Here is a 24,516-nt window from a genome sequence, read left to right on the forward strand (position 1 = left end):
TAGCGACTTCTTTTGAATCTAATTGTTCTTTTCTTTCTTCAGGATTCTTTCCTTTAATTAGTTATCTTACATTTATTTAATCAATTGTATCCAAAACAATGGTAATGGGGACTGACAGCAGAAACAGGAAGGTATCTTTTTTTTTAAAGTTTTAGTAAAGACTTCAACAGAAGACTTGAAGATTTTTGTTATGCCACTTTTGACATAAAATTTGGAAGTGCACAGTAGAAAAATGACTGGCTCCCATCAATTTGGGTCACACAAACCTGTTAAGCTTCCTTTGAAATTTCATCTTTGGACTAAAAGCCACTATGGGACATTTTGTACCTCAACAGTTTTGGTCTAATACAGAGAAGTTTTTAAAAATTGCTAAAACAAGATTAGAATTCAACCTTATCTGCAGTCTTCTGGTAAAAGCAAACTGAGTTAAAAGATACTACCTCTATATATTTGTTTGACATACTTATATTGAAAGTCCCTAACAGCCTGTAAGCATTCTTCTGATAAATTAGTATCTGACATCCCTAAAGACAGGAATCATTGTAACTACCCCTTCTGACTTTTCTGACCAAAAAATAATAGTCATATCCCCTTTATCTACATAGTTCATATGATGCGTTGTAAAGATTTTATTACTTGATAGTATCTATATGATACTTGCTGACACATCAGAACAATGTAACTTCAAATTGGAATTTATCTTCAAGGTAATCTAGTCTAATTTGGAGACTTGTCACATGGCTGTGGTCTTCTAAGCAATCCTCAGTCAGCATCAAAAAGGGGAAAAAATGGCTGTATCCCCCTGTAAAATGAAGGTGCGCTGTACCTGCAGTTAACATTAGCAGGAACTGCTGGCAGGAGGGTAACTGGATGCAGGTTTCTGAAATAGGCTGTCACCACCATACAACACCACCAAAAATAACTTCTTCCTTAGTCACAATGTGTTTCAGAGGCATCAGTAATGCCCTGGAATCCCTCTCTGGACTTACAGTTACCTAATGAACTTCTAATGTGATTGTACAAGTTTTCTCAAATGAGGCTTAGGAGGCAGTGGGATAAATGTGGGATGAAACCAGGACCCGGATGTTTCATGAATTTACCCTGCTTCTAGAGTATACACTGGAGTTCTGCCTGGACTCTGTTGGCAGCGGGTTTCTCATGATAGCTGGACAACTTTCTGAAATCAGTCCTAGAACTTCTGCGTTTTCATGGGCACTGAACCGATTTGCTTATTTTACTGTCATTCCTTCTCTCACATCCCTTCTGCAGCTCCCTACAGTAGGAAGCATGCTCCACCTAAGAAACCAAGCAACTGACGATTTAGTCTATATGACGTTGGTTTAGGTTTTCTTGAAGGCAAGCTCTGTGCAGCATTTCTTAAGTTTACTGAAGTCAATAAAAAACACTATGTAACAGCATGTTTTAATTTCTTCTTTCCACAGGAAATCTGCTAAGAGCTTCTCTGGTTCTTCACAGACATCATAAAACAATGAATCAGTTTTTAAATGCTAGCTGCTGTATAGAGGACTGACTTTCAAAATCTAGAAATATAATATAATGAACACTAAGAACTGAAAATTCTTAAAAAATGAAAATTATGATGATTTGGCCTTTCTCAATTTCACTCACATTATTGGCTTATTAGCCACCGGCTACTAGCACGCAGCTATGGTTAATAAGGAAGTAAACGATGGACTTTTAACAACAAACGTTATGTAATTAATGTAAGCACACTACTAGTTGGCCTTGCAAGACAATGTATTTCCTTGTGTGAACTGAGAATCTGACAAGAACTGGAGATGCTCAGGATTTTGCAGAACCTTGTCTCTATTAGCTTCACTTCATGTCATATTTACTTAATACAAAATGTTTATTTGCATTGGTAAGGAGATGTTTTAAAAAAGACCGTATTTTGAAGCACAAGTGCATTTGATTTTTCCATTTGTATCTGTTTTGACTTCATATCATTTATAGAAACACTCATTAATTTTAAGTAGTGTTTCAAGGAAGAACAAAGACATTAAGAGCTTCTGTCTTTTCCTTGTCTTTCCCCTATTTTAAAGGATCAATGTGTTGAGAGAGAGTGACAGCAATCTGGAGAGACATGAAAGGGTCTCAAATAACACCAGCGCTGTCTAGTGTAAATTGCTGCCATATCCCTGGCCATCCTAGTTTTACACCACACAGCTAAAGCTGCTGCCTTAGAAAATACCTGTAACAAAGCGTAGATGCTCAACCGCATTACTTCACGCACGCTTCTACAAATCGTGTTTGTAAAAGCTTATATAAAGCTGGAAGGTTTTTTGTTGGAATTATTTTTTACAAGCAAAGCAATTTCTGAAAAGTATTTAAATGTATATAATATCACAGTTAATATTGGAAAAAAAAAACACATTTATTTTGTCTTTGCTTTAAAACAAATCCATTTTAAAAAGGTGTGAAATGTCTGATTTCAAATCCATTAGTGATTTATGTACAAGTGCCATTTTAATAATTGTACCTTGATAATAGTCCCACTCCCTTCATCTTCTTCCTCTAGCTCGGGACATCCAGAGCATTTTCTTTCATACATAGCAGAGTTTGTTTCATGATATGCATGGTGAAAAATGCAGGCTATCAATGAGTCCTGAGCAAGGCCTGAGGAAATAAATGAAAAGAAAAATCTTTTGACTTTGAAACATGCTGTTTCTTTGGAAAATACCAACATGTTTTCATATTTCTGACATGGAAAAGATTATTTTTTCTTCCTTATGATTTTGCAGTTTCACAGCTTCCTTATTTTTGTGCATCTCTACTTCTGTAACTTTAGCATTTCTGTATCTGGATCACTAATGGTTACTGAAGCAAATACACAAAGCAGCTGAACTAAAGAAAGGCCAAATTCCCCACTTGGCCTGCCAGAGGAACTTCCATACTGCAAGGGTTACTCAGAGTTCAGTATGCATGGGATAAACACAGCATACTTTATTAAGCATCCTGCTTTCCAGACTGCTGTTCCCCAGCCCTTCATTATTAAAGCAATAGTACTGTATTTTAAATACAGATTATGTAGTTTGCCCCAGGTCATATGAGATGGGATTAATAGCCAGAAATCCTGATTCTCTGCTGTCTGTTAAAACACTAGGCATCCCTCCATCTTTTAGATATAATGGATTCTCCAGCACATTGCCCTGTATCTCCACTGATTTTCCTGAAATGTATTAACCTCCACATATTGCACTTGTAAAGCCTGCTGCTTTAATGGTGCACATAAGCCCCATTCACAGTTAAATTCTGCTACTCCTTCAGCTGCAGTTTCTGAATCTGCTAAGGGGAACACGAAAATTAGATTTTTCTTATTTTTTTTTTGGAAGGTATATCTGCTTTGCAGTTCATCTTCCTTATATTTTAAAACCGTGTTTACTTGTCCCCTCCCATCTCCTTCACTCAAGCTTTTCCTCTATTCCCAATTCCTGTGGCTCATCTGAAGAGATGAGTTAGACGGAACAGACAGCTATCTGGTGATAAGTTATTTACTTCCCTATAAACCAGGCAAAAAAGGATTTTGTTTTAAAATAAAGAATCTCAAAGCCAGGCAAGGGAAACCAATATTTGAATATATTTTTCTTATGCTAGCATAGTGCTTAGAGTGTGCCACAATGAAAAGACTGATGCAAGTTAACTGTGCAAGAACAGAAAATTTTGAAAAAGTGATGCAGAGAAGGATACATCTCTCTTCTGGAAATACAAAAAAAAAAAAAAAGCTATTTTTCTTTGCCTGTAAGTACTTTTTTGGGCTTCAGTTTTGCTTTGATGTGTCTGATACACCATAATATGGCACTGAATATTTTACAAAAAGTTAAAACTGTTTATATTTGTTTAGATACGTTTAACAGAAGAAATAAATATGCTTTTGTAGCAGAGAACATATCTCACGCCACTTCTTCACCATCTCCAAAGAAGGCAGTTCTTTACATCTGCTTTTTCTGTTAGATGCTTATATTACATCTAGCCTGTGGTGTGCCTCTTCCAATGGTTTTATCCTGGTTTTATTTATTCTTGGTCAGCAGTAAGTATGCTGGTATTACTCAAACAATGCTGATGTAATACTGAGAAAATGAGACCATGTTGTTAACAACTGTGATTTTATATTAAATCCTGGAAGAAGACATATTTCTCTTAAAGTTTCCTTCTGGAATCAAGCAAAAAATCTGGACAAGAGTTGAAAATCTGAACTTCGACTCATAATACCATACAACAGCTTATAAACAAAACCCATTTTCCTCCTAAATGACGAGAAAACATCAGGGAACATAGAAAGACAACTGTTTATTTTTTAAAACTTCATTTTCAACCTAAATATGCATTTTTGAATGGCTCAGTTTGGTAACAAATACAGATCAGCTACTATTCTCAGGATGCTTAAAAATCTGGACACTTAGTTCAGTGACTGGAGAAGGTGTCAGCTTGCCAATATTCTGCTACCTCAGACAGAAACTGACAAAATTTGGGCGAAGTTTACAAACCAGTTGCATGTACCAATAACGCAGGATTATCCTGGTGACTCCCTTGGTGAGCATGACGAAGTGGTTCTAAATCCACCGCCTCTGAATTTCTGTGATTTTTTTCCCCAGAGAAGGAAGGCATGGCCTTTCAGAGCAGCCCCAGACAATCAGGTAGAGAAGTCTGAGTCATAAACCATGCTGCCATCTAGTGGTAACACCTTAATTCTGCTCCTCAGCTGAATAAACGTTCAACTATGCTACAGATGGATTTCTGTGCAAAAATCTCTGGCTTACAAGGTTAGTTGCAGCTTGTGTCCTGAGAGACAGGAGACAAAGAACTACAAGACTTAAACTCTTCTTGCACAATATTGGGATTTTTACACTACTTACAAAACCAAGATTCAGACAGATTATTAAATATATGGATTGAAGATGCTGCACTGCCCAAGTTAAATCGCAAGTCTTCTGCACACAAAGCTCTTTTTTCTTTTTCTGGAAGCACCTGATGAGATTCTGTAATCAAGTCACTATATCTTTGCTCTCGTTTACCCACTGAACACATAAGGGCTTCTGCCAAAGGTCTGCCTTGCAATACAATATTTATCAAAGCTCTTGGTTTACCAGAAAATATAGCAATTACATAATGGCTTTATAACAGTGATTTGGTATGGCAAAATCAACACAAACTTTCACTGAAAAAAAAAATATATATACATGTATATGAAGTCATAAAAAAATACCAAAAAGACCTTTCCTATTTAAAATAAAAAATAAGTTTTTCTGAGAAGGAACATCGTCCTTTGAGACAGTATTTGTCTCAAAAGTCCTAATTTTTTTGGAAAGATGATTCACTATAAAGATATACCTCCACTGCTGAACACCGGCTTAAAGTTATTGCTATCTCCAGATACTGTCTTAGAAAAAAAATTAAATTTTGCTAATCAAACATGCATGAACTGTGATACAGAATCTGGGTACCTAAGTGGATTTTAAAGCCAAGGAAAAATTATTTTCCTTGCTGATTTCAAAAACAAAAACCTGCACTTCTGACACAGCTTTTCTACAAGCAATTTGTACTTTTAGGCCCAGCTTATCCCTTTATTTTTTCCCACACTGCATTACCATTTGTAACCCACGTGTCACTAAGAGCTCTGCAGCCGGAGGCATTTAGACCTTCTGTGCCCTGACTCTTCACAGCTGCATCGCCGCTTCCAGCTTCCTCTCCTAAAAGAAATGCTTATTAGATTACTGGTCCATGTCGGTATTCTGGCACTTGCACAAAGGCTGACCACAGGGCTGGGCAGAAGATCTGCTTTCCTTCCCTCTTCAGGCTACTCAGAGCTCAGAAGTAGTTTGCTCAGAAAAGATGTATGTACTGCGTAGATCCCTGCAGAAAGGAGTCATTCTCGCAGAGCAGCACAGAATCACTACAGCGGCTATTGACCGTGAGTGATGCTCACAAGCATGGGAGCAGCAGGAGAGGTTTTTGTCCAGATCCTGTAATTAGGGACTGAGGGAAACCAGAAACACAGACTGGTATGGGGAGCTGCAGTCAGAGGTAGGTGAAGCTGACTCACATCCCTTTATTCCTCAGGAAGGATGATCAAGCTAGATTTGATTTATGTGGGGTCATCACAGCACAGAAAGTCAGGAAGAAAAATGGCTTGCATCAGCTTCCTAGCGTCTCGCTGCTGTGTACTGGGTAAGCTTGCAAGCAGGAGCTGGGCAGGCTGAGGACACAAACAGTGCAGGTCCTCCTCTGCTCAGCCTCTGGGAACTGGAAACCCAACTAACTGATAGCATCGAACACTGAAATTCTTTCAGTACTGATTTTCAGTTGTCTGACTGAGAAAGAATCCTTCTCCTACAATAATGGTATTTTTTTTTTGGAAGGCTTTTGTCTGGTCGGTGCCTTCTCTTAAGTCCTTGTGACCTACATACAGACACGATACAAATAAAGCCCTCTTTCTCTTTAATTTTTTATGTGACATCGCTTGGCTGAGCCAGCCCTGGAGTTGCTGAGGCCCCTGTTCTGTTTTCTCACACAAGGTCAGATATGATTTTTTATAATATTCTGTTTTCTTCACAGTGAAAATGAACAAAGAACTCTCTCAAAGAAATACAGGGTTTAGACGCTAGCTAGCGGTGGCATTGATGGACACGCCCTTGCTGCTGTCGCTATCCTGAAGTATTAAAAGAAAAAGCCCAGAGTTAGGCATCCCTCTGCAAAAAACCAGGACTGAGGCAGACGAGAAGATACTGTGAGCTCCCATGTTGCCACTGAGCACCAGTAACTGATAGGCACCTTCCCTGAGCTGCTGGCCAACATGCAGTACAACCTGCTAACCTAAATCATTTTCACCGAGACACTTTGATGAGGTTTGAATGGCACAAAAAATTACTCTAGGGATACGGAATCCAACCCCTGCTATTTAAATCAAGATTGGTAGGATCATTACTACCTGATGACTGTTCATTAAGCCTGGGTGAGATAAATTTGGTAGTCAGTTGAACTCCCAGTGGCAGGAGACTTGCTGCAAACTGATTTCATAGCGCAAAGGTCTATTCCATTTGGAATAACTCAGGCTTTGAACTGATCTCTGTCTGGATCGCTGGCTGGAAACAGAGAGCCATCCTGCTTTTCCAGAACATGCAATTCACTCCCACAGCTGGCATCATTTTGACAAACAAAAATAACCAAGAACTGAGCTGTCCTGCAGGAGCCTCTGCCTTGTGACTTGTCCCTGCAGGTCAGGGTTGAACCTCAGTCCTGCAGCGAGGGGCACTGTCAGGGCTTGAGCTTTACCTGCTGGCTGGATCTAAACAAAGCAGTGCAGAGCCCACTGCTGTCAGTCTGGCACCTTTCACCAGCCCTACGTTACTCAGCAGTTAGAGAAACAACAGGCATTTCAGCATAGTAGGGGAGAAGCAGCTGGCTAGAGGATGAAGGAATAGAAAGAAGCAATTATACTATTATGAGTATCAAACAAGCCCACATCACTCTTACTTGTGCTTGGGGGTGCAAGGCCAGCTCATAACCACCTCTGCTGCTGATTGTTTTTTTGACAGAAATTGCTCCCTAAACAGTCATGTTCAGTGATTATTTGTCTCCTTCCTTCTTCCTCTGATTACAGCCAGACTGGGATATCCCTGATCCGCATAGAAATGAATATTTTAAAAGTCAGTGCTGTCCTCAAAGGGGCTTGTGCACCATTAGGTCTCCAGATTTACTGCGCTAGCAAAGAACACTGCAGCAATGAAGCAGCAGCAATAGGCTATAACGAGGAGAAAAGATCTAAAAGAAAAGGATTTTGTCTTCACACGTTCATAACTAAAAATTAAAATGATCATTGAGGTCCTATTTTTAATAAGGAATTTTCACCAAATTTTGTAACCACACTGATAGAGCCAGCTCTATACTATATAGTAACGCTTCTTGACTCAGCACCTGCGCTGTATTTTGCCTGTGATCATGAACAGTGAACCACTACCATCAAAAAACAAAGTATATGGAAGCATGATGTTTGGTGGGTTACTTTCTTATATTAAGGCCTCATGTTTTCTAACTCTGCATGGGAAATTTTCCCACAGCCAACAGCAGCTTGTGCGAAATAGTAACCGTGCTGTGCTGTATGACAGTAGCACAGATTTTCCCAGAACCACTGAGAAAGCAGAGTTATTAATTGCAATATGTGTACCCAGGCTGATACAGTTGGCAACAATGGTAATGAGCGTACCAAATTGTGTTCTTACCGTGTAAGACATGTCAGGGTCTCATCACCTGCTTTCAGAGTTTTGAAGTCCCCTGCCTATTTCCATATTGTTAATTATCTCACTCTCCCTGCAAAAGAAAGTCCAAGTCACAGATCAAATCTATTCCCTTCTGGGTGTTTCACTTTACATTAATCCAAAAGCAATCACACAACGTAAACATCTGTCCATTTCTCCTCCCTGATCATGGCTGTCATACCTCTCTTTTAGCTATTCACCAGCTCTGCTAAAAGACAAGCCCTGAAATCCAGTTACATTCAACTTTGACTCATTGGGTGGACCTTCTCTCCCACTGCACCGTCTGCAGCTTTGTGGTTGTTTTATGCCTATGACTGCTTCTACATGCTTAACAACTCTCTGAATTGACTCATATTTTCCATCATTTTAGGAACAATTCAAGAGCTTATTTTGGCTTGACCAGATCTGACTCACCCTGGGTGACCTCAGAAATGAGAATCAAATTCAGATTAGTGTAGAAAAACTAAAACTATAGTCAAATTGCAACTACAGTAAAGATGTAATTGCATCTTTACTAATGTGACAAAGAATTCCTGGCCTCCAGTCTGAACATATAACCAGTGTTTACCTGGTCTACCACTGGTCCAAGCCTGCATCAATTAGCCACTTTGGTTTTATTCTAAGGGAAAAACATAATTGGTATCGTAAAGCTCTTTTCTTCTCAATTATGCCATGGAGAAAGAAAAAACTTACAATTGCATAAACATCACTATACCACAGAGATATGAAATTTAAGAAATTCATTCATGCATACATACTTTGGAGTTTGAATCCACGAAGAAAACACAGAGAAATAGCATCAAATTTCCCCAATTACAAGGTATTAAAATAGCCATCAGCATTTTGAACTATAAAATACTACTTTTTACTGTGTACTTGTTCAGTTATTTGTCTGTCAAGCTCCAGTCGAAATCTATGGGAGTTTTGCCTGACCAGAGACCTCAAGGAACTTAATGCTCAAAAACAAGTAAACAAACAAATGCTTGTTATAAAAGTTGATTAAAAGTACAAAAATGCTACAATATTAAAATCTAACGTCCTTATGATTATGCATTTAGTGAGACTTGCACAATTTCTAGGCTTAAAGAGGAAAAATAAGTCTTTTTTTCTTCCTGACTAGTTCCATTCTGTCCAACATTTTGTTAATTGTTTTGGGACACAGACATATGCTTACATCGTGTTTATGATTCACTATACCCTTTTTGCTGCAGAAATGTATCACTTGACAGGACTCATCATGAAAGCGAAGCTGCATTTCAGAACATTTTTGTCATTCCAATGGATGCCAAAGCAGAACAAACAGATCACCCAGACGTACACCAGACTGAAGAACAAGGAGGACTGGTGACAGAACATTAAGTAAACATAACATCGAACCGACACAGTATTCAGTGACAGGGGGGTGGTGAAAGTAATACCAAAATTGCAGTAGTGCTCCGAACATTAATTATCTAGACTGCAGATCTAAAAAGCACAAAGAACGAACCTCGTATGCAATGCAGATTGCTTGGAAGCAGAGTTACAGTTTTAAATTGTTCTCAATCTTTTCCCCATAATAAATAGAATGACATGGTACATTTTATTTTATATATTTATTAACAGTTTCCCTCTCCGTTTGTTTAGGTTGAACATAAATAAACGAACCCTATAATCTTGCAAAAAAGCAGGCACATGCCCTTCCTTTTCAGAACGAAGCATCACTTTTGCTGTTTAATTTATACATTTTTGAAATTAGTATAAACTATTCTGGGAAAAATGCATTTTTAAACCAGTTCTGGTTTTGCAGCCTACCTATGCCTATTAGAGGCATGGCATAAAATAAAAACACTTCTAACCAACTGTTCCAGTGAACAGAAATAAATTTAGGCTGGCAAAGGTATTGTTTCCTAGAAGAATGTGTGTTATTGGGTATGGTGGTTTTAACCATAGTGGGAAGGAATTCCATCTGTTAAAATAAACTGAGATATACAGCTACATCAGCATATCCTAGGTACTGCACACTTGGCCCCTATTTTGTGATAAGCTTCCACATGGGGAATTAGATTAGCATAATTAGAGAGAAATGCAGCATAGCTATACCAATACACAGAGAGAGTGAAACAATTATTGAAGACTTGGATTTTTCTTTCTATTATTGGTTGGGTACACATGAAGGGAGAGTTTCAGTTGGACAACTTTGGAAACAAGAGAATTCGTATTATAAAAGATGCTAATATTGCATTGTCCTTTATAGGTAATTCAAGATCAGACAATACTGCTATTGCCCCAGTGAAATAACATGTTTAAACATTCTGCACTATTTTCATACATTCTACTACCATTTAAGAATCTGCAGTACCTACTGAGCACCACTATTCGAGGTTCCTTCCCTAAGGCAGACATAGTACTTCACAACTTATTTTCTAGTATTTAAATAAAGCAGTAAAAAAAAAAAAAGTGATGAAATTGAGCATATGCCTAGAAAAATACAATGGTATGTGCTTCAATTACAGCATTGAAACTCCTGGCATACAGATACATTGTAAAAAATACTATACAGTCTCAGTAGCCTCTATACTGAGAGTTGCTTTGATCAGCCAGAAAGGACAGGACATTAATTAGTACACAATAAAAATTCAAGTGTTTCTGATAATCTCTGCAATAGAAAAAATGGGGCTTCTGCAGCTTTAGAAGTCACTTGGCCAATGGAAGAATGGCAAAAATCTGAACTACCTCATTCCAGCTTTCTGACAGAGACACACTTACAAAGTCCTGACTTCACCCTTACCGTCAGGCTCCACGGGCCACGCACAGCTCTGGAGAACAGCCTGACGTGGGTGAAAGCACCCCATGAGACAGTGCAGTCTTCCTGCTCACGTCCTGGTAATGACCACCTCTAAAATGCAACAGTTCAAATTTCATTGAAGTGTTCTGAAACTCTGTTCAATGTCCTAAAATAGCCTGTCAAAACTCTTCACGATTCCTGCTAACAAAACAACCCTCTCTGAATACAAACTAGAATCCAGTTTTGCACATTATACTTTGGCAAAACTTTCACTGACTTCAGTTGTCAAACAGAACACAGACAATAATCATAACAACAAACGCTGGAGCTGAAATACGAGATCCAGCCACTCATATCTTATGAACTTCAGTTAAAAGGAACACACACCATGATTTTTAAATTGTCAAGATCAGTTTCAGCTACGTTAATCGTGTGCCTTTAGAGCTGGCAACAGATAGATATGCAGAAGCCAAGGCTATCCACATGCTGAATGACACCGACAGAGGTGATGTTATGCCTTGGTGTTTGTAATTTTATGGCCTAGTCTGTGACAGGAGCAAGGAAAAGGCCTTCTTGGAGTGATGCAGTCAAAATGAGAACTGACTCCACATTCCCCAAACTTTTGAGCAGGCAGCATTTATTATCTCACAAATTTTTCCACTGATCACCTTGTGTCCTCATCAGCGAAAGAATAATCAAGCCTATTACATTAATAATCTCTGACATGATTTTGTGGACCGGCTGCCAAGCACTTACCCTGGCCTAGCAAACCACTGTGGCTTACTGACCACGGTATCAGAATCAAAACCTACTTTATTTTGGGAACAATTGAATGTTTTTTTCTATAGCTGAAGGCTTGAGTTAAAGGGACGCTCTGAATGAAAGCAACACAACAATTTCCCAACCACTGCCATCTAAGCACACCCTTAAAAGGTAACAGAGCATCCCTTGGCTTGAGGGATTCACTCTCTTGATTTGCAAAACATTTCCAAATAGCTTTTTTTCCAGAGTTACATGTTATCGACAGATGACCCAGTAAAAGCAGTTAAGGTGACCTGACTTCATCAAAGGAAGTGGATTGCCATGGGCCATCCTGATGAACCATCGGGAAGGCAGGCTGAGCTTGAATTCTCCATAAATTGATCCTACCTGAAATTAGATTAGGTATCAGGTAAGAAAACAGTGCAAATCAAATGTGTAATACTGGTGGGGGACTTTTCCTTGAAATACACTTAGCACAAAAGGTTCTACGACTTCAGATCCACAATAGACCACAACACGATTTGTTGATGAGAATAAATATCTGTAAGAGAACACAATGTGATATACTGCAAAAAGCAAAATGGTTTAAGATCTAGAAAGAACGAACATTTTCAGAAGTTCAGATGGCAAGATATATAGGACACCACTTCTGTGTGGTTACTTCATTGTGTTAATGACTGAACTCTGCAGTCATGTGGCCAGACTGCATCTTAAGTGCTCTTATTTCAGGGGACACTGAAAGTCACTGCACACCAAGCATATCGTGCTGCCAGTGTGCAGGGACTGTTTGTGATTTGAAAGCAGGACAGCATTTTCTCCTTTGCATACTTAATGCTCACAGGGTTTTAGCAAAGCAAGGCCTCTACAAATTTAGCAAGGGTCGTAAACCTCATTAGGGGGCACAAATACAAAATTGCTGATGGAATTACTGCACGTGACAACAAAGCATTAGAGCATAGCTCTCCTTTTTATTAAGGGAAGGAAGGTATTTCCTACCTGAAACTAGGAAACACACAATTCCTCAATTCAAATGAAAAACTGCTCAGCACACGGCACAGAAATGAAGAGATTTTGCAAGATTAACGTCATTGTTAAAGATGAGGTGGGATGACAGCACTTAGCTTCAGCTGCTGACACTATATGCGTCCCCTTAGGCAACTGACAAGACAACAACCTCCTCAACTAGTCCTCATTTTGTGGGAGGAAATGAAAGGGGGAGAAGGACCTTAATTTGAAAAGCTAAGGATTTGTATGATCATCCAAAGAAAGTGAGGACATAAGGACACAATGATCCTCTCTTCCTGCTACAATCTCCCTCTCTAAAAACCTTGATCAAGATCAATCTCTGTAGATTATTTCCTTATATATTCCCCCCTCAATATCTGTGCTATTTCACAGTCCATAATAAACTTGAAGTTTCTATTAAACAATAGGGTCCATTCATTCATTTATTTTTTAATTGAGAATACAAAAATACACAGAGTAGCCAGAGACATGCACAGTCTGCCTGTGCACGGTATGCCTTCAGCATCAGAAGAGCTGAAAACACTTGTCTATGATGACAGCATTTCTTGGCTTGGTAAACCATGCACATCAGATGAGGCCTGAGGAAGTAAGATGGTAGATAAAAGGAAATTCTGTGGAAGGACAGAAAGAAAAGATAGACAGACAAAGGAAGAATGAGAACCAATCCTCTAGTAAATCGTCACCAAAAAAAAATCCAGGAAAAAAAAATCTGGCATAAAAAATTGTTAACTGCAAGTTTTTATTCTGATTTTGGTCAAAGAACCGAGCATCTGATAAAGGGATAGAATGTGTGCATCAGCCACAGACATTAGCATACACAAATGGGCCATGACCCCTCCAACTGTTGTCAGTGCTTTGTGTGCGTGCACGCTTGCAGACACCATGAGGGACAAATTCATCCTTGGTGTAATCGGATTAAAAAGTCAGTGAAATTACATCAGAAATGAATATTACCCTGAATATCTTTGTATTGATGTGATTATATGGTATGGGAAGACTCCAGCTCAGAGTGGCGTTTCTGTCACATGAGAACTGCAGACCTCAATACCAGCTGCCTTTTTTTTTTTTCTTCCCTCTTTAAAAAAAAACAGAGAGCTTAACTAGATGACATTGCTAAGCAGTATTCTACAGCTTTCATTACTGGTTTGGCCTTTCTAGGTGAAGAGGAAAAGCCTGAAAATCTTGGATACATTGTCATTTATGCCACAATCTTCTGCCCTTTCAACAGTTTCCAAACCTTTATCACAAGAGGAAGCAAGAATCAGGTTAGCATGGAATCCTAGGCTCCACAGCGTCTCCATTTTACAACTTTCAAAACATTAAAAATAATTTGTAAATAAAGATACAATTACAAAAGGTACCAGTTATGAACGGCATGCAGTCCATAAGACTGTCAGACAAAAGTTATTCATTCTTACTTGGGTAAAGTGTGACTTCAAGAGGGACAAGTATAAGTACACTTTTGAAAACTATCTGGAAAAATCACCTTTTTTTTTTTGATGTTACTGTGGTGCTTAGCTCTCTGACTTGTAGCCAATTCATATGCAATTGTTGCATATAAAGCAACATCTAGCCAGAAAACACATTTACCTTCACTATCCGTTTTATTGAAATGCATCCAATTGGTCATCTAAACCAATTAGGAAGAAATCTGAATGTGTCAATAACTCTTAAGGACAAAGTAATTTGAAATTCAGGGAATAACTAGAGACATCTGAAAGACTAATCATCTTGTTACTGTGTCTTCATCAAGGGTAATAGTTAGCAGTTACACACCACTTTTCATCCTCAAGTTGTTTTTAAACATTCATTGTAATTAAACCACATCATATCTCTGTGAATGAAAAGTTATTGTCTGTATTTCACAGCTAGCAACCCTGAAGCTACAATTAACTGATAAAAAGGGACACAGCGTCAGATACGTGTTGGCAGCTCAGCTCTGCTTCAGCTAGGGAAGTAGAATGGTTCCAAATGATTACTACTCAATGCTATTTCCTTTACTGTCCTGTCTCCTTACACTGTGCCAGCATAAAATCCTAAATGATAACAGACTATGTAGGACTCAAATTACTATACATAATTGAGGTCAGTTGCCATCCCTGTTATTGCTATTTGACATGAGGTTTATCTCCAGGGACCAGAGTTGAGGAAAAGCCACACCTCAACAGCTGAAGGTGCTGTTAATCTTGGAATCAACAGAGCTCGTAGATATAGAACACGGCCTCAGAAACACTACTGCATTTCCATAACCAAAGAACAAGGAATTGCTTTGATATATTTTTATTGAATGCAAAACAGACTTTTGTAATTTCATGTCCCGTATAGAAGAACTGTGTAGGAAATACTAAATGAACTGCCATGCTAGCTCACCTATCCCTAAGGTTAGGCCCCCTATTTATCACTAGAGCTAGGATAATGTTGTCAAACAATGACAAATGAGTTAAGTTTGTGCATACCATGTCAATAGTGCATTACATGTCTGGATGTCAGTAGCAGATGCATTTCAACCCACAAGGTATGTCAAACCAACTAATTCTTGAACAGAGCAGCCATTAATTTGAAATGGGTATTTTCACACAGAAGGATGGATCAGGAGAGGAACAACATTTCAGGTAGGATCTGGGCTTACTATTCAAGGATAAAAATGCAACACTTGTGTGATACAAATAGTCTTTCTGGTACTGCAGGAAAAGCTGCATAATCTCTCAGTTCATATAGTTACTTGTTACATATAGTTAGAAGAGCTAATACAGCTCATGGAATTTATACACATGGACTTAAGAAATACTGCAGAGAAAGACCAGACAAGACTCAGGAACAACTTCACAGGTAAAATGAAGACCAGTGCTTAAGTTTCTTCTCATTCAAAGAGTTGTAGTATTAACGAGCTTGCATGTTCCTGGAAATAACGGGAAAAGAGAATGAGTCATAAAAAAAAAAAAAAGAAAAAAAAGGAAGTACGTAGAAGCCCCAACAGTCTTTTTTACTTCAAGGCCTGAGGCAAGACTGGCACTTTTTTTTTTTTTTTTTGGTCTTTTTGACTTTTGAAGTACTACCCAGAAGTTGTTCCAGACAAAGATGCTGCAGCAACCAGATTCCTTTATCAATTCAGCAGAATAATTCCAGAACAACAAACAGGCTTGGGGAGGTAATACTACTGAGAATAACTTTACAGTATGAAAATCCAGTTATCTATTTAGACTGAACTCTTTGCTGTGGTAAGTCAACTCATAGCAACAGATATCTGATTCTGAAGAGCACAGATATATCTACAATGTTATCTTTTGTGCATATAACATCTGACAAAATATTCTAGGTTCTGCACAGCAAATCATCTGTATGCCCACAAAACGAGTTTCCTTACAGCACTGGTATGTTCCACCCCTGCCAGAAGATTTTTTACCTGTGGGGCTGTCCACGTGTTGAGGTGGGTGCAGCTGCATGTTTGTTCTACTTTCCTGAACTGGGCAAAGGTGAGACATAAAACCATTGTTAATCCACAGCCTTTTAGACATGTAGAGTATACAATTGCCTTTGCACGAAGAGACCTGTTCCCCTGCAAGGCCCTTAATTCACATAGCTTCATAGGTTAAGCTAACCTGACACCATCTGAACACGTCCACATACACATGCTGTCAAGTTAGCTCCTGACTGGCCTCGTGTCATAAAGAAGAGGCATCTTTCAGATGCAGACAGTTATCTGAAAGGAAACGGATGGCAATCTAAATTCAATTTATGTAACGACATATTGCTCATGATTTTGGTGGCTGATAAACTGTTCTAGGTTGAATTCTACGCATTGAGTTCTATTATCCAAAGGTGTAATTCACCCATTCTTCCAGCCAAGTCTGTTTCTCCTTCAAAACGTTTTAAAACCACTCATACAACGTCACTGAGCGGTGTACAGTTTACAGTCAAATGTCTCATCTGATTTAGAAAGCTCTGTTTCTAGATCCATCATAAGACATATTTCCATGCTGATGTTACTGCAGCTGCCCACTAATCCTGCAATTACATCATTTTGCTTTGGTCTTAGCTCTTTGCTGTAGGCCAGCGGGCAGGTCTCTGTGACAGACTATAACAAGTATTCATTTCAGAGAATCATCCTTCTCTTCCTTCGTTTTTTCTCTTTCAAAGGCTATGTAAGTCAGTTCTGCAAAACAATTTAAGAACCAGAGATCGTAACAAGCATTTTAAATGCCAGCTCAACACAATAACTAAAAGAGGAAAGATAATTACTAACAGCACTAAAAATTAAAAAGATTTGTTTAAAAGGAAGTGGGAATAAATAGCTTGGGAATTACACAAAAGAACTAGATATACTTGAGACACCTTCATCAAATTGCTTTCATTTAGAAAAAGATGATCTTGTTCAATAGATATATTAAATAGATATATATTAAAGGTAAATATTCATATATTTTACTCTAACAACATTATACTATATAGATAGCAATGCAGGTGTTCATAATAACTTTGGAGGAAGAAGGTATAGGAATAGCAGAGAAACATCTGAAGAGTACTTTCACTTAGAGCAATTTGGTCCACTCCAAACAAAAACATTTTAAAGTGGTTATGATCAAACACAACTTGCAGCAGTTTAACAGATTGCAACTAGTTGGCTGAGATGCAGTATGAGACAGTGGATCTCGTTCCTTTTTTGTTGTGAAATGAGTAACATTAGTTTACAGAGTAGTAAAACATACCCCTGGTGAGGACCTGTAGAAGAGCTTTCTCTTCTAGAAGAGAAATAATGTTTAAAACTAGTGAGGTCTACAGGGTAGTTGGAGTGGATTCATACAGGCTGTTACAGCAACTTGGCTTACACGGGGCCATGTGTTAAATCTGCATCCCTTAGTTACACACCCATATCATTTACAAGTTTGTTTACAAGTCCCAGTTGAGTTAGGCAGTATATGGGCTTAGTAAAAGAAAGACATGAACACCAAAATGTGCAAGTCAAATACTCAATCTACCTTTAAAATGGCTTATCAAGCTTTTTACCCCCTCAGTCCAGTCATCAAACAAAATTGGATGTAACACTAAGTGCTGACATTTTCTAATAAAAACAGAGGGATGGCAATATCCTTCTGAAAACATTCTTTCCACTTCCGTGAGTAACCCGCCTCCCAGCACGTATGCAAAACAAAGTAACTGACTGCCTATTTTTGTAGAAACAAAACAAAACAAACATAATCCAATTTGTAAGTATTGGTTGTGGCCACCCTATTCAGATATGAAAGTTTTTGTCCCTATCTTTGCCTCTTTATCACTTCACTAAACATAAACTTGAATATAGGTGCACTCTATTTCAGATTTCAGGACAGTACATCTCATATATATATATATACATACATATATATACATACATATATATATATGTATGTATGTATTTTACCTGCAGCAGCAAGGAATTCTTCAGCAAGAATGAAAAGAATTATTTAACATCTAAGCAACACTCTGCAAATAACTAATATTAAGCCAAAATACTGAAAGAATCCTAAACAACAGATTTCATGTCAGGTATTTTAAAATAAGAGTAATACAGTAATGTGCAGAATCCTCTGTTAGGTAATACGATTAAGTACTTGTAATTGAGAGTCTAATGCTTCAGCCAAATACCAACCATTATTTGATTATTGCTTTTTCAGTTACCCTGACATACAATAAAATTTCTTTTGCCAAAATAGAGGTGGCCATCAGTAAATAGCGAACATGTTTTTTTCAGAAATGCTGTGCAAATTCTTGCAGCTCCCTTTTTCTGGTACAAAGAATGAAAGTTGCTGCACTCAACCTGTAAGAAAATCTAGTTGGATGTGATCTGATAGACACAATGAAACCCATGAACTGTTACAAAACTGCTAATGGGCTCAAAGGAATTTGAAAGATTTGGTATACTTGCAGATTTACAGCAAGTATTTGTACAATATTTTCCCTTGCTGTTATCTTTATATGGATAACATATGGATAAGGGATATATAAATATCCCTTCATCTTTCATAGTTCTAAGATTCTTTAACTCATGTGAAATATGTGGCCAGAAAATCTTCAATAAATACTTATTGCTTTGATTATTTGCATCAAACATTCCAAGGAGCTTTCTCACAAATTGCATTCTTAAATAATTAAGGGAAATTGAAGGAAAAAACAAAACAAAACAAAAATTAATGGAGTAAGATGATGTATGCATAGAGAAAATAATTGTATTTACACCCTAATTAGAAAAAAGAACAAGTCAAGAAAAGAGAAATTTGCATGGGTAAGAACAGAAGAGTCAGGCAATGCCAAAAGTGAGATTGCACACATCTGTTGTCCCCTGATACATATTTATTTAGATAGCCTTTAAATAACTGGTTGCACTTTTCAGTATTGTATCATTCATTTTTCAAACCTTTAGTCACACAGATTGGTCTATTTCTGAGAAAACATTCTGAAACTCACTTGCATATATAATATCACAAGATCTATTGCACTGAATGAAATATAATTTGTGATCATTTAATCATGATGCAATTTTGTATTGCTGACTGGAGTGGTTGAGACTTAGAGCCAGAGTGCTTGGCTTTTGATAAATTAACCTTTCATTTCCATTTAATCACTTTACACTTTTCAAACAAAACTCGAAATTTTCTCTTCCATAGGTGCCTCACAGAACTAGAGCTTAGAATGTAAATACTTACACAGCCTTAGTTACATGTAGCTCCTGTCATAGTAAAAAATACCTTAATAGTCATGCATAATGCACAGAATTTATTAAATCAGACATTCTTGACTTGAACTCCAGAGCCAAGGAAGGAAGAAACAGATTTAAGAATCTGTTCTATATTGCTTTTGATGCAGCATCAGATCTGGCAGAACACTGCTACTTATACAAACAAATCTCTGGGTGATTCAAAAAACATCATAATCATGGCTTGATGCAGTACCTATGATGAAAGAGGACATGATGGCAGGGAGATAAAGCCACAAGGAAGCTTCTAAACCTCCCCCCCAGATAGGCTAGAACCTAACCCGGTTCCAGAGCAGGGCTTAGCACATTCCAGCTGCAGCTTAAGGCTACTGCATTCAGTTCAACTAAAGAGGAAAAAAAAAAAAAAACAGAAGAAAATATCAAAGTCATCAAGACTAATATCCTAACTCTTGGAAAAAATAACGGGAGAAACTTCAGTTGCCTGTTTTGCATTTCCTCTTAAAGACAGCACCTCACTCAAAGGGCTTGTTTTTGCCAGGGGAACTGTGCAGGAAAAAAAGCTACTCCTTCAAACCCACTTTGGATCAGCTTCCTTGGTGGAATGAGCTTCAATTATTCTTGGATAACTACCTTCAAAATACACAGAGAGAACAGTGAGTTTAATTCTAGAGTAGGTATTCCAGTTCAAAGACAGCCACTCAAAGGATAAAGCCTCAAGCTAAGGCTGCTTAACATCAGCAATATCCTGCCCTCAGAACAAACCCTGGAATCGTTTCTTGCTGCTATGCAAAGTAAAAGAAAACTCAGTTAGCAACTAGAACCACAACTGCAGAGCCCTCCACACTGTATGACCGTACCATAAGCATCAAGGGCATCTCTACTGATGCTAAGGCAGCCTGAAGAGATTCCACCACAGTTGCAAGGGTACCTTGCAAACAATTGCTTCAGTTAAAATCTCACTATGAGAAATAAAAGCTGCATGGCAAGGCCTCACTTTGGAGAGCCTTATTCCATCAGAACAGAGCATCCATAAAAATTGTTCTGTAATACTTTCCATGAGCAAACTCTTCTGCTGCATGAGCCATTACTCAGTGGTAGGATGCTGATGTAGCACTGATTCAGGGAAAGACTGAGTCATTTAGTAAATCATTTGACTGTTGTTCTGTAGGGATCCTGCTACTCAAATCCAGGTAAGGCCCAGACCTGTTTACCATGTCAGGGCCGTATTTCAGTGAGTAACTGACACATACTGTGCCATAAACCTCACTGAAAAAAGAAAAAAAAAAAAAAAAAAACATAAATAAGGAATGATTAGTTTTCACTCAAAGTTTTCTCTCCAATTTAAAAATTGAAGGGGTAAAACTCCAGAGAATACAGAATAGTTATCTATCAACTAATTACTGGTAGAATGTCAAGGGAGATGGTACCATCAGGCATCAACAAAGAGGAAAGGAGCTAGAATCTAACATCCAATGGGAAGATCCTGAAAAGATCGCCATGGTAAATCCTTAAATAAACACAGGAGCCAAACCTAAACAAGCATTCTGCTAAAATAAGCTTCCTGCAAACCTATGGACTCTTAAAGCCACAACTGTTTTAGAGTTATAGAGTTAATTATAACTACAGTTAAAGGACTCTGAAGAACTACAGGAGAATTTCACAACCAAGTGTCTACACAATGCTCTTGTCAAGACACAGTAGCTCTTTCATTCCCCATCAAACCTAGGAAGTTTGATTAGAAATATTTCAGAGTTTGAAAACATTCCTTTGATTTTCCCATAAATTTATCATCTTGGAACTGAGATGCAAGTTCTCACTTGTAAAAACCTATAAATGTGAATGGACACATGATCAGGGTACAAAAGCAGCAGCTAGACATGGTAAAAAGGAGCATATACAGGTATTCACGCTAAGAACATTCAAAATAATTATGTGTACATTACAGCTGAGTCACAAGCCTAGAACAGAAGACCATATCCATGGCAGAATATATAAAGGTTTGCATTCCCACAGGAGAGAAGAGCACTGTTTAGAATACTTGAAGCAAAACGTTTCCCCTTTTAGATTTGTTTTCAGTACCACCTTCTATTTATGTTAAATCATTGAAATTCTTGCTAAAAGATCATGTAAAACTTAAGTAATAATTTATTCTATTGTGTTCATTACACAAGAAGACTTTAAGCAAGAAAAAAAGAATTTAACATCTAAAAGAAACAAGTTCTTGATTTCCCTAAATCTTAAATTCAGTAACAGTCCCCAAGCATGTTGCTCTTGGCACTAACAGAGTCACCCAAAGAGAATATACCGGTTACAAATTGCAAAACATGGACAACACAAAACACACAGCATTGTTTTAGAACAGGAAAACTAAGCTTTCCTAAAATCACTGGTGAAAATTAAAAAAAAACAACTGTCGAGGAAGAACAATTCTGTAATACTTAAGTCTGTTTAAAGAACTTAGATTTAAAAAAAAAAAAGTTTATTTCTGAATAAAGAATTGGAAATTGCGTTAAGTACTGATTTAGTTACAAAATCAATAAGAGAGCTGAAAGCCTTTATGCTTTCAAGAATACTTGGCCTTAGTGCTCAAACTGAGACAAAATGCAGCTAGATGCCTCACCCCATTGGTCACTAATTGCCCTGCCAGACACTCGTTAATGTTTGCAGAGCCTTCCTTATCTATTCCAAATACAGCAGTGCTCACGATAATCACAATTTTAATGTTTAAATTGAGAAATGAGCGTACCTAGACAGTCAGAAGGACAGATGTTCATCCGAGGAGATCATTTCAAAGCTAGCTTAGAGTACCTTTTTGAATCACTCTCCTGAGAGTGTTTCTCCACTACCTACACAGAGCTTCTAAAACGGCCATTTAATTTAGGCACCTAAAACTAGGTCATGTAAATACCTCCCATTTTGGCTAAGCTGCTCTTGAAAAATGAACTTTCTTAGTCATTTAGGTCCGTGTTTACCAATTAGCATACTCCAGACCAAACCTACCCCGTGTATCAGAGCAGCAGAACAGAAACACTTTCCTGCCTGACCGGCTCGATGAACAAGTAGTCGGATGGGCTGGCAGGGCACCATGAGGTTTGCACCTCCAGCAAGAAGGAACTGGAGTATTTCATACCCACCTCAGGCACAAGGCAGTTCACGTGCTGGCAGAGTGGCATCCTAGCCCAACAGCTTCTTCTAGGTACACTGATCTATCTCATGGCCACAGCACCACAAAGGCTCACGTCCTGAGAAGACTTGTGAAACTCTGTGAACTCTGCTCTTCAATTTTTTGATTACACCTTAGACTAGTTTTGCTTTCCTGACTCTCCAAGTCTCAGTGAAATTGATCACTCTAGCAGGTCTCTAGAAAATTGAATCATAAATGAATTCATTCATTCCACACCGCAACTTTTAATACTGATAATAAGCACCTGTGGAAAAGGACTAGCGTATGTGTGTGAGAAGAGAACTGGCACTTGATCTGTTAAGTTATAATCAATAAGTTAATCATTGAATAATACTGATCAGGGTTTGAGACAGTACATACCCTGCTTTTAGCACATGTTAAGTGTAGGTTTTTTCTTTAGCCTACACTACTGAAAGATTTTTTTTTTTTTTTTGTTAAAAGACAGTTATAATGTATGTACCCTTAGAAACTAGACATAAGGCTTTTGATCCTGAAATACGAAACATTAGTATTAGCGACTTCACATCTTCAGATTTGTTTTATTTTATTTGAATGGAATATGTAGAGATACAGCATAGATATCACAAGTACCTACAGAGGCACAAATTTCAGAGGATGGCAGAAATCAGATTACAAGGTAAGGCAGGAAGTAGTTTCAGACCCACACTTCTTTAAAATTATAAGAGAAGTGCGAGACATGTCAGCAACGAGTTAACGCTAGTGCTTTGCCCCAAGGGCTCACTTACATTTGCTATTTTTTTTAAGCAACCCAAAGAAATTTAGCATTATAACTAACTTTTCAAGTTCCAGGGTAGACTTCTGGGGTACACATGCATGCATACAGTGAGATTTTATGAATTCTTCAAAACCATTCATAAACCTAGCAAAATGTGCTCAACATTCATATAGCCACTAAAATCAGTTACCAAACATAATTGGAATGAGGGACTTTTTTTTTCCCTCCACAGTCAATAATGAAGTTTGAAAACAGTTTAAACGTACAGAAAATAACTGTCTTAAGAGCGTTACTTTCCCAACTTGTTATAGAAGCACCAAGACTGCAGCATAGGATCAAGACCCAACTTTTACTTTGTTACTTGCTTACACTCCTCTGCCTTGCTTAGATACATGGGCTTTCATTGGTTACACTTTTTCTTTTAAATACCAAAGCCTTGAATATTTCACAATAGCGGACCATGACTTGGAAGCACTGAATAATGTTACAATGGATTTAATAGCACAGTATGAAACTGTAGTCCCTAAACCCTGACTTGCAGAAGGTTTTCGAGACCCTCAGACCTTGCTCAGGGTCACGGGAAATTGTTGCTGCTAGGACAGCCACAGGAATCTATTGCCACTATGATACAAACTGACCAAGGGAGAAACCTTGTGTTTCCCACACTATGCTATGTCTCAGTGTTGCTGCTGAAGGGCCAGCAAAGGCTGGAGCTATTGGTTGTACATAACACACAATCCCTTGACGGGTGGAGCCACAGAATCTCAGCAAGTTTGTTACTGCTTCAAAGTCTAAGTCTCTAACCTAAAAATCTTATGTAACAGTCTAGATACTAGAAAAAAAAATCTGCTATCCTACCAAGACACTATAAACACTCCCTATAAATAATCCGTAAAATATATAAAGCCATATATCCACTTCAGTCTTTTATATGCCTACATTAAGACAGAGCAATCGCAGCGTGAATGGACACAGAAAACATACGCGTACCCAGCCAGCCTGGATACCAGTAACAACGCAAATTCTGGCTACCGAGCAATTACCAGGGTGCAGCCCATTCTTGAGTCTGCTATCACAGCT

At 38.1% G+C, this 24,516-nt stretch overlaps 1 protein-coding gene across 20 annotated transcripts in view; it reads right to left on the minus strand.

Annotated features, from left to right (window-relative positions):
* Window positions 1-24,516, minus strand: part of FABP6 (fatty acid binding protein 6) — a 40,835-nt gene that overhangs the window by 12,008 nt on the left and 4,311 nt on the right. For 4 of the 20 annotated variants that reach the window (XM_035563900.2, XM_035563912.2, XM_035563913.2 and 1 more), the window contains 3 exons: window positions 8,238-8,325; window positions 5,607-5,708; window positions 2,501-2,637 (listed from right to left, as the gene is read on the minus strand). The exons of 5 other annotated variants lie outside the window; for them this stretch is intronic. The gene's annotated coding sequence lies outside the window, so the exon portion shown is untranslated. Of the gene's footprint in view, window positions 1-2,500; window positions 2,638-5,606; window positions 5,709-8,237; window positions 8,326-8,454; window positions 8,771-8,841; window positions 8,893-9,470; window positions 9,570-24,516 lie in introns of those variants that run through there. 11 more of the 20 variants (XM_035563906.1, XM_035563915.2, XM_035563914.2 and 8 more) reach the window with 9 other exon arrangements.

Source organism: Cygnus atratus, chromosome 14 (assembly GCF_013377495.2).
Source record: "Cygnus atratus isolate AKBS03 ecotype Queensland, Australia chromosome 14, CAtr_DNAZoo_HiC_assembly, whole genome shotgun sequence".
Lineage (NCBI taxonomy): Eukaryota > Metazoa > Chordata > Aves > Anseriformes > Anatidae > Cygnus > Cygnus atratus.